The following is a 12,283-nucleotide window of genomic DNA, read 5'->3' on the forward strand; positions in this document are numbered from 1 at the left end:
GGGGGGAGTGCTAGATACTGATTGTTTAACCAGACTTAAGGGACTGGCTGACCATTTGGTATCCAGAGACCACATTTACCTACATTTGTGATTTCACAGTTAACTCTGATTGGATACTCCCGTTATGGTACGAATGATCTGATTAAATGCTGTAATACGTGCATTCTAACTGGACAGTCGTAGTATGGTACGAGGAATATGATTGGATACCCGTGCTATGGTAGGTACATCGCGAGTAGATCGCGCTGTGCATGGTATTCTCTTTGATGGACAGTCATAATTATGGTAGATGCATTCTGATTGGATACTTGTGCTGTGGTAGCTGTATTCTGATTGGAGAGTCCTAATGTCTTTGGTAGGGCCACCCCTAATTTCCAATTGGTATAGAAGCTGAGCTCGGATTGGAAGATCTAGGTATAATGAACTTCAGACGGAGTTTTCTGATAAATGGCCAGTGACGCCATCGCAAGTGGTCACTATGGAACGTGATGCCGGGTCATTATATATTTGCGACACAAACCCTCGCGACCGCAAGTGGTCATCATGGTATTATTTAGGCTTTACTCATACAAATATTGAGCTGAATTAAATGAAAAATTTGATATATATGCATAATCATAAAGTTAAGTTTAAGTAGAATGTCATGACAAGTTAAAATAGCGTTCACGGTAACCTAATCACATGAAGCAACTGGTTCGGTCACAAGAAAAAAACGATCGCTTTAAAGGTATCTTAATTCTGGTGTCATTGAAACTGTAGGTAGCTCGTCTGCTCCAGAGACTCCGGCTGGAATAAAGTTCAATGTCCTCCATCAGACGTCCTCAACCTCCCAGGGTTATAATGAGAAGGACAAGGGACATGTACAAGTCTATATCGAGATTTGATACACAGAAACAGTATACATGCTATGGTGTCTAAAACCCAGACATTCCAAATTAAAATATAATTATCCCCTGATCTATCTCGCCCACCATCAGCGCTACCGATTAAAGTTACGATAGGTTTTATCAGACTTGACACCGCCCCTACCCTTTATAAACCACGCTCTTGACCTTCCCCTAATTATACCAATTTACTGTTTCAGCGATTTTCATGCGGTTTCCTTCATTTCACCAGGGGAGGCGGAAAACATTTTATGAATTTTTACAGCATCGGTGAATGTATATTAGTATGCGGGCATGTTGAGGGTCTGACCCTGCTTTGAATTAGATTGATTTTCTCCTTCAGTAGGTATTAAGTAGCCTCGTTTGTTTTGTGATACCGTTCATATACCATTATCAGATATTTCTGTACTGCTATCATTAACAGACCAGTTTCTGCAATTCTAGAGAGCTTAAGATAAATGTGATGTGTAATTTTCTGTTTTCCTTGATAAATAACTGATATTACTTATTTTTGTGTATATGCATAGCATGCTCTTGGACAAACATGAAATTAGTTCAAAACATTTTCACATATTACAAAGAGCAGGCTGTTTAATGCATAGTGGCTCTCTTAAGTCTATCACATCGGGGAGTTAAATGGAGATGGAACGAAAATGAGTTTGAGATTCTCGTTCATCAGTACGTTTATATTAACTTAAGAAAATTATATAAGTTTTGTGAAAGATGTCAATGATGGAACACAAAAGTAAACACCACCATTTTATATAACCCCCAGATATCCTCGTCGGTTCTGAACTTGAAAAGACAAACAAATACTCTTACATTTTGCTTTTCTTTACCCTACATTGGAAATAGAAGTGTAAAACGTCGTCCCGGTATGTGACGTCATCACAGTGTGTAGTTTCATTAATAGTTTATACAATATGTACAATATACATTGTGAAGGTAAATGATTTATTCACATATTCAGTGCATAGTGTGGTTTTTCCGTGCTTCGTCCCTTATCTGTCTTCTTACTTCTCGTAGACTTCCTTCTCTCTACCTAATTTGCTAAGATCTTCTTTCTTTCTCCTTTTTTTTACTATTACCTCCTATCTTGCTCTTGCCCAAAGATCGGGGCCCGTATTCATGAAACCGTTCTCATGCTCAAGCATGGATTCTGTGCTCAAGCAAGCTTTCTTGTAACTCTCCTTTATCATGTCAGCGATCAAAAAGTCAAATTTAAATATTGAAAACAGTATTCGGCTATAAATATCTTCCTTTTTTGTCCAAAACTTTAACAAAATAAGATTTTTAAAATAATTTCTAACTGGAACAAGAAATCAGACTTTAGCACAAAATCTATGCTTGAGCATGAAAATGGTTTCATGAATACGGGCCCTGGGGTTATAGTGGTATTAAACTGATTACAAAACGTGTTAAAGGCGAGGGTCTATGTGTCGTCATTTAAAATTACGTTGGTATACATTACATAGATATTGATTGCGTTGATGCCATATATTGCTTAAAATAAACAAATGAAATAAAAACAAAAAAACTGAAAAGTCTAGCATGGGGGAATGGCTAAAATAACACGTATTTTATGATGTTATCGCTAAACGTTATACTAGACAGACTACCTGTGTACAGGATAAACTTACAGCTTTACCGTCGTTTATTACAGTACAGCGCGTTCTCCTCCATTGTTTGTTTACCGAGTCTAGTTATAACTTCCGGTTTCAAAATACCAAATGTTTCTAAAATCGTTTATCGTCTTTCTGAGCTAAATCCAAACTATTCAAGCCAATGTTTTGCGGCAAGGTAAATGTTCGCCAATTAACTTATTTTTAAAGTAGCGAAATGATTGGTCGTATTTTTCTATAGTTTTTCTGTATTAAAAAATATGTGGCTTTTTTCACTCTGACTCAATGTGGATTTTGGTTATCTGAGCGTGTGTGCTTCTGTTAAAGTGTTGCATGGTTCTTCTGTTTGTGCAAATGAAAGTCCCAAGAAAATTCTTAATAACGAAATATAAAATCATTGACGAAATGTTGACAGCAAAAGAATGTCCTGTGTATATCTATACGTTTATTGATTCAGGGGTATTTAAAGTAATCAACATTGTTACAAAAAATAAATAACGGGTGATTGTCCGGCTATTTGAAGCTATAACCTTTCATGAAAATTTAGATTATATAAAATTTAAATATAAATGTGTCTTCTGACCCACGTGCTGTCTTCCACTATTTATTCTGGCCATACCACTCTACACATCGTTTACAGCTGAAGAGCGCGCGCTAAGACCGTGACAGTAACAGGTTAAAAATGTGTATGTAAGTAATTCGTATACGGCAAGTCTGATGCGACGAAAATGCATTTTAACGTTGACGTTATATGTAAATAATTTACATGTTGCAGAATTAAGGGCGTCCCGGCTGGAATGTAACAAATCAAAGCACGCCAAGCTTACACTATTGTTGGTATGTCCTCAAACAAAACATCTGCTAGTAACAGTTGTAACGTGCCCTGTGAGGTGCTAGTAACAGTTGTTACGTGCCCTGTGAGCTGCTAGTAACATTTGTAACGTGCCCTGTGAGGCAATCTGACTACTAGTCACATTTGTTACGTGCCTTGTGAGGTAATTTGACTGCTAGTAACATTTGTGACGTGCCCTGTGAGGCGCTAGTAACATTTGTAACGTGCCATGTGAAGTGACCTGACGTGCTAGTAACATTTGTTGCGTGCCCTGTGAGCTGCTAGTAACATTTGTTACGTCCCCTGTGAGGTAATCTGACTCCTAGTAACATTTGTTGCGTGCCCAGTGAGGTGCTAGTAACGTTAGTTACGTGCCCTGTGCGGTGCTAGTAACATTAGTTACGCGCCCTGTGAGGTGCTAGTAACATTTGTTACGTGCCCTGTGAGGTGCTAGTAACATTAGTTACGTGCCCTGTGAGGTTACCTGACTGCTAGTAACATTTGTAACGTGCCCTGTGAGGTGATCTGACTGAAAGTAACATTTGTTACGTGTCCTGTGAGGTGATCTGGCTGCTAGTAACATTTGTAACGTGCCATGTGAAGTGACCTGACGTGCTAGTAACATTTGTTACCTGCCCTGTGAGGTGATCTGACTGCTACTAACATTTGTTACGTGCCCTGTGAGGTGATCTGACTACTAGTAACATTTGTTACGTGACCTGTGAGGTAATCTGACTACTAGTAACATTTGTTACTTGCCCTGTGAGGTGATCTGACTGCTACTAACATTTGTTACTTGCCCTGTGAGGTGATCTGACTGCTACTAACATTTGTTACTTGCCCTGTGAGGTGATCTGACTGCTAGTAACATTTGTTACTTGCCCTGTGAGGTGCTACTAACATTTGTTACTTGCCCTGTGAGGTGATCTGACTGCTACTAACATTTGTTACTTGCCCTGTGAGGTGATCTGACTGCTACTAACATTTGTTACTTGCCCGGTGAGGTGATCTGACTGCTAGTAACATTTGTTACTTGCCCTGTGAGGTGATCTGACTGCTAGTAACATTTGTTACTTGTCCTGTGAGGTGATCTGACTGCTACTAACATTTGTTACTTGCCCTGTGAGGTGATCTGACTACTAGTAACATTTGTTACTTGCCCTGTGAGGTGCTAGTAACATTTGTAACGTGCCCTGTGAGGTGCTAGCAACATTTTTTACGTTCCGTGTGAGTTGATCTAACACTGCTAGTAACATCTGTTACTTGTCCTTATCTGTTGATATTGTTGTTGTTTTGGGGTTGAATGACGCTCCGGGTAGCCCTATATGGCGCCAGTCTCATTTGTAGAATAGCTGATCATTTTAATTTTTTATTGATATTGACTGATAATCACCTTTTATTGCCCTATGCCTACTCCGTCTTCCAATCAGAACAGCCCCAAAGAAATTCTCAAGGCGACATTGTCACATTTATGTTCCAACGTTGTAGACTTATAAGACAGGTTGCCCAAATGTACGTGTGTATGGCCATTCTCGTAGGAATACTTGGCTTGATTTCAGGAGCAGACTGACCGTTTCTGTAATGCTGTTGCCTTATGACTAAAGTTTTTATCAATTATGGTGTTCCCATAGCGGCGGGCGATGGTTGTTCATTAACTAGCCACGAATCGCTAAGGACACCGCACAGATTATATGGGTTTTCCCCAAAGTGGTTGTCTGCTAGACGTATCGTCTGTAACGTAGATTGTATGAGGAATATCTACCAAGTATTTACATTTGTTATTAGATAAAATTCAACAGTATTCTCTTTAGAATAGCCATCGAAATCGACTTACATAATTATTCGCGGCGTATTTCTTGGCCGGGAAGATATATCGAGTGGATAGGAACATGCAATCAAATGTATTCTCCCACAACCAATATAGGTTTCCTCACTCCCACAACCACTATAGGTTTCCTCACTCCAACAACCACTATAGGTTTCCTCACTCCCACAACCACTTTAGGTTTCCTCACTCCCACAACCACGATAGGTTTCCTCACTCCCACAACCACGATAGGTTTCCTCACTCCAACAACCACTATAGGTTTCCTCACTCCCACACCCACGATAGGTTTCCTCACTGCCACAACCACTATAGGTTTCCTCCCCCCCACAATCAATATAAGTTTCCCCCCCCCCCCCCCCCCAACCACTATATATTTCTTAACTCCAACAACCACTCTAAGTTTTCTCACTCCCACAAGCACTCTAAGTTTTCTCACTCCCACAACCACTCTAAGTTTTCTCACTCCCACAACAATTTTAAGTCCCCTACTCCCATAACCAATATATAGGTTTCCTCCTCCCGAATCATTAAATAAACCTGTTAGGAGTTGGTGACTAACTACTGGGTAATCCCCTAGACATTCGTTCATTGGACAACCATCACATTATATTTACCATCGTATGGCATTGCCATTATATAACCCTACCAAGTTCAATTGGCATTCCTATAGGCTATGAATGCCATGGACCGATTGTTGACATCATCATTATTATAACATCATAATTGTTACGTTGGATACCACTGACCCTCCCTGGGTGATGGCTGTTCTATTCATTGAACAAGCATACACGATACATACATTATTTGAACTGAATGCTGAACAATAATAAGTGTAATCGAAATTTTTATGAGATGAACAAATTCCAAAAATGGTAAATATAAGTATTGAACTGCTTTCAATTGTCATTTATAGGCAATACGAATTCCAACTGGACAAAGGCAAATCCAACATGAAGCTCTAACGCGCTTTATTGAATTTGCCTTTGTCCAGTTGGCATTCATATTGCCTAGGAATGCCAACTGAAAGCAGTTCAATGCTTAAATGACGTCATGTAGCAATGCTTTGCGAGGTTCCACTTTGACGTTAAAGCTGCATGGCAGTTGTTTCCCAGAGCAGAATCAGGTTTAATGTTTTCCCAAGAGAAACATGTGGTTTTCTTTTCCCAAGAGAAACATATTTTCTAGATATAATACCTGAACGTTGTGGGTGGGAAGGGTTCTAAACTCGTGGCGGTTGATTATCATGCTTATGTAACTCTCGACACTAGGAAAACTTCGTGTCTTTATTTCATTTGAAACTTTTAAACTAACTAGAGTTAGATAGTTATCATAACCAACCATCACCCGTTGGGGAACCTCTAAACCCAAGTAGACGACGATATGACATTCATATTGTTTAATTGCTCGTGCAGCTCTCGTCCAAAACTTCACCATCGTAGAGTCGTATACAAGTGAGCCATGCGTGACTTGCCTTCGCCGAAATGCCTTTGTTGAATGAGAGAACACGCGTGCATGTGCAAAGATAATCGTTTTGGTAGTTGCAGCAGCTAGAAACTGTGACATCAGCAGACATCATTATATCATCATCTTGTTGATGAAATGAAAACGAAGCATCAAGTGGCAAATGTTTGATAAAAAGATAATAATAAAACAGCCTATTTTGAATAATTGATTATTTAGAACATGTTGTCTTATAAAACACAAATGAATCTTCAATTACATTTTCCATTTTCTTCAGGTAGAATAGCTGTAATCAACTTATGTTTGTTTATCATATTAATTTGGTGGAATACATAACCAGGGATTTAAAACATTAAGGGGGGGGGGACTTTTTTTCTTTTTTTCTTTCAACGGGTGTTCCATTCACTATTCCACCAAAATACAAGAACATATATATTTATTGTAGGAACATCCACTAATACATATACTTAGTAAACATTAAATTATAGATCATCCCATGATTATCTCATGTTTTACTTACTGTCATTTGTATCTTAACGAAAACAATTATTGTCTTTTGAAATAGTAACCATAAACGATTGATTCCTCGAAATACCGGAGCGATGATTGGTCATACCTTCGATCAGTTGTTATCAGAAATTTCATTTAAATTCAGAGCTTTAAACGATCTGTAAGATGATATAGAGCAATGTGCTTTCCTGTAACAGAAATCATTAACAAGATTAAAAAAACAAACCTTCTCGACACATTTTTGGGCTGTCGAAGTGATGTTAATCAAGAAAACAGCTGGACTGACGAAGGACAGCAACCAGAAAAGTATCGGGATGTGTGTGTGTTGCTATTTATAAGGATAGTTTTAAAATGAAATAAACAGTAGGTTTTGGTCGGTAATAATCAGACAACCCGCCGTTGCTGCGGTAATACTGTTGGTTCCATGGAGACAAGCTGATGAGGACATTTCCTGTCTCTCACGGGGACAGATTTATGATGTAAATCGTCTGGCTGTTTTAGCAGAGAATGTCCGGCTCAAGACCATAACGCGGCAATTGTCGCTCGGCACGTGCTATCTTTAAACACAGTATTTCTAAACAGAAACAGCTCCCGAATTTCTCAAATGTTTTAATTTATTTCGTAGCGTCACCTTTTGGAGATGTGACTCAATTCGAGAGTGTAAATTACACCTTGAATGTGGCTGTATATAAAGCCCTTTGCACACTACCAGTTGGTGATGATAGTGTCGTCTGCCTGACTAGGCCGTCACATCTTTGCTGCGCGCCTTCCTCATACACCCCGTTTGTTTTAATGTTTCCTGTCAGGGTCTTCGCTACATACAGCATTATCGAGATTTCTCTGAGGAAATGATGACGTAAAATCAAGTCGGAAATGGAAACCTGGACCCGTACTTAAAACATTAGATGTATGACTTACCACGTTGATAGTCTCTCCTAACATAAACCTAAGTATACAACAAACACCCAGCATCCGACTGTGGCGTTATGGCAACCTCACGTATTCGTCCTCGAGACGATTGTCCAGTGGCGTTTTCTGAGAATACCGATCTCCGTGGTGACACGCACCGCTTGCTTTTTTTACCGAGTAGTTGATCGGTTCAATGAAATAGTGTACATACTTAGGTTTTCTGTGTTTTTCTGGGAGATAAGATATACTTGTGTTTTTTGGGGAGATAAGATACACGCTTTTGTAAGATAAACATGTAACCAGAAGGGGCTGCTAATCACTGTGGCAGGATGCGTTCCATTTCTAAACCAAACACAGCTGTCAAATTTAAGTTGATTTGGTTTCAATGCAAGGAAAAGTTGTTTACAATCAATTAAACTAGCCGGACAAAGTTGGTGTGCAGTTTTGTGTGCAGCTGGCCACAGGGACCTGCTAATGTATTTGTTATAGGTACATTAGGACCTAAACTAATGTGTTCAAAGAGTGATTATATAATCATTGGGGTGACATTTTGCCAAAAGTTAATCTAAACCCCTAGAACGTGTAAAGCTACTCGGAACACCTGAGCTTAAGTCAAAATATGTGTGTAACAAATTGGCAGGTAAGTGTGTAGCTACTGTAGCATGTTATGATAGGACCATGCGGTCGGTGAACTCAGTGAAATATCACTTACGAAACAGGTACCCGTTTGTGAACGGGTGGGCTTGCCAAGCGCATTCATGGAGACACAAATGCACCCAAACAAGCACAAGTGCACGCACATAAGCGCATTTGCAACAGGTAAAAGCTCAGGCACAGACACAAGCAAACTCACATGCACAAGTACACTCTCAGACAAAAATGCAATCACATATATTAAGCTTGCCCACACATATACAGGCATAAGTTCACCAGCACATACACAGGCACTAGCGCACTCACACATACATAGACACAAGCTCACCCACACATACACAGGCACAGACTCCCCCACACATACACAGACACAGACTCACCCACACATACAAAGGCACAGCCTCATCCACACATACACAGGCACAGACTCACCCACACGTGTTCAAGCGCACCCACACATACACAGGCACAAACTCACCCACACATACACAGGCACAGACTCACCCACACATACACAGGCACAAGCTCACCCACACATACACAGACACAAACTCACCCACACATACACAGGCACAGACTCACCCACACATACACAGACACAGACTCACCCACACATACAAAGGCACAGACTCATCCACACATACACAGGCACAGACTCACCCACACATGTTCAAGCGCACCCACACATACACAGGCACAGACTCACCCACACATGTTCAAGCGCACCCACACATACACAGGCACAAACTCACCCACACATACACAGCACATGCTCACCCACACATACACAGGCACAGACTCACCCACACATACACAGACACAAGCTCACCCACACATACACAGGCACAAACTCACCCACACATACATAGATACAAACTCACCCACACATACATAGACACAAGCTCACCCACACATACATAGACACAAACTCACCCACACATACACAGCCACAGACTCACCCACACATTCACAGGCCCAAGCTCACCCACACATACATAGACACAAGCTCACCCATACATACACAGGCACAGCCGCACCCACACATACATAGACACAAACTCACCAACACATACACAGGCACAGCCGCACCCACACATACACAGGCACAAGCTCACCCACACATACATAGCCACAAGCTCACCCACACATACACAGGCACAATACACAGGCACAAGCTCACCCACAAATACACAGGCACAAGCTCACCCACACATACATAGACACAAACTCACCCACACATACACAGCCACAATACACAGGCACAAGCTCACCCACAAATACACAGGCACAATCTCACCCACACATAAAGATACATATTAGTTTAATAAAGTGTCACGCATTGATCGACAGTACAATACAAATCACATCAAAGTAAAAAGCATATACAGGCACTAGTGCACTCACACATATACAGGCACTAGCGCACTCACATATATACAGGCACTAGCGCACTCACACATATACAGGCACTAGCGCACTCACACATACGTATGCTCACACAATTACAACCCCCTTCAAAGAAGCAGAGCATGCATGTATCTACATTCCATGCTCAAATCTTAAATCCCATAGTTTAAGGAAGTGCTCCACCAGACAGAACAACAGATGGATCAAGCCGGGGGAATGGAATAAAAAGTGATGTAAGAGGGGAGATGAAAGGTGTTTGAAGGGGGTAGGGGGTAGGAGAGGTGAGGTAGGAGAATGGGGGAGTTAAGAGGGAAGATGAGGGCGGGACCTTTTTGTGACCTCACACTGTTGTAGAGATGCTATTGTGTAAGGAGGCGGGTCAGATAAAGGTTACAGTCGGCGGACCAGCAGCTATGGCGTAGATTACAGTGCCTAAGAAGACAATAGCGAATTATCTTATAGTCTAGTGGACCATGAAACACTTCTGAGATAAAAATGTAGACATCAAGATACTTTTTATGTTATCTAGTCTACAGTGTACAGCGGCCATATAAAGCACGAATCGACGCTCATTCTTGCGAGTTTACTGAGCGAGTAGGTACATGTACAATGAACCATGCGTATCAAAGGGGGCTTGAATTCGAACGCATGTCCCCTTGTTACTATCCACCGGTCGGTACTATCAAATACTGAGGTTTGATAGTAGGGGTACAATGTAGGCTCAAGTCGATGTAGCTGTACCGATATATGGGTGGTGCTACTCTAGAATGACCCAATGCGTTCCTCTCTGGACTGAATACCAGGTGAAGTTCGTCAGAGAGGTCGAGCCTTGCTGCCTGATATACGTTATAGAGATGGCGATTAGTGTAAGACGTTTAGGCACGTTTTACTTCAAAGACTGCTAAACAAAACATGTCAACAATCATAGAGCGACATTGCTCCGGTAATAATGCTGGTATGGGGCGATGTTCAGATATATCTGTACATGTACAAATGTTTTTGTTCAAAGTCCGAGTATGCTATTTATAATTTACCCATCTGTGACATGTGCCTTTTTGCACATGCATTTAATACAGCCGAAACAGAGCATATCTGCCCGGCACGCGTCATATCTGTATTGCACGTGCCACATTCGTTCCACTTCCGGTACAGCTGTTTTCACAAATCTCCTGCTTCCGATCACCAACAGTCAAAATAATAAGTTTGATTTGTTTCATGTGTTATTGTTAATAATTCTGACGTCACTAATAATCCATTGACAGTGAGGAGATTTTTGTTTTAGAAAATGACATTTCTTTATCGCTTACCCCATATCAACCCTCGACCATTATTATACCTCGGGTATTCAAACCCTCGGGCTGATATGGGTATGTCGGTTAGTTATTTAAATTGTCATATGGTAGCCTCTAAATACACATCTACATCGATTCTATCAACAGATCACTAAACTATACAATACGTACATGCAGCTCATTAGTCTCGGTACTACCACAGGGACATGGGAATTTGTTACAGTAGCTAAGGCGTTCAGAGTAATTTTACATGTTTTAGGGGTTTAGATCGACTTTCGGTTAAAATGCCACCCCCAATGACCATATATATATAAGAGAACCCAGGGCCCATATTCATGAAACCGTTCTTATGCTCAATCATGGATGTTGTGCTCAAACCAACTTTCTTGTTACTCACTTAGACCATGTCAAACGATCAAAACTCAAATGTAAACATGGGAAACAGTATTTGGCTTTAAGTCTCTTCAACCTTTTTTTTCAAAACCATTGACAAAAAAAAGAGTTTTTTTTATCAATTATAACCAGGACAAGAAATGATGCTTGAGCACAAAATCAATTCTTGAGCATGAGAAAGATTTCATGAAAACGGGCCCTGTACGTGTTTATTCAGTTTTAATCTTCCCTCCTCCTGTTTCTATTAATCATATAAGTGCAATACATTTTCTTCCATAATGATACTTGAAAGTTTTATGGGAAACTCCCGTTTGAACATATATAAAGTGACTTGAATTTCATTAGTTTGGAATTATGTATACTTTATATTTTCAAAATTCAAAATGCAAAAATGTAAATTCACTTTTCTATTTTCAGATTTTAGACTAATTAACATCACCGTTCAAATGTTATAATAGATAAAAGATAATTCTCGACTTACGGAGGCAGAA

At 40.3% G+C, this 12,283-nt stretch overlaps 1 protein-coding gene across 5 annotated transcripts in view; it reads left to right on the top strand.

Annotated features, from left to right (window-relative positions):
- The window catches only part of LOC110453881 (pleckstrin homology-like domain family B member 2), a 226,074-nt gene that overhangs the window by 23,991 nt on the left and 189,800 nt on the right, over positions 1-12,283 (top strand). The gene's annotated exons all lie outside the window — the stretch shown is intronic.

Source organism: Mizuhopecten yessoensis, unplaced genomic scaffold (genome assembly GCF_002113885.1).
Source record: "Mizuhopecten yessoensis strain PY_sf001 unplaced genomic scaffold, ASM211388v2 scaffold7529, whole genome shotgun sequence".
NCBI classification, from domain to species: Eukaryota; Metazoa; Mollusca; class Bivalvia; order Pectinida; family Pectinidae; genus Mizuhopecten; species Mizuhopecten yessoensis.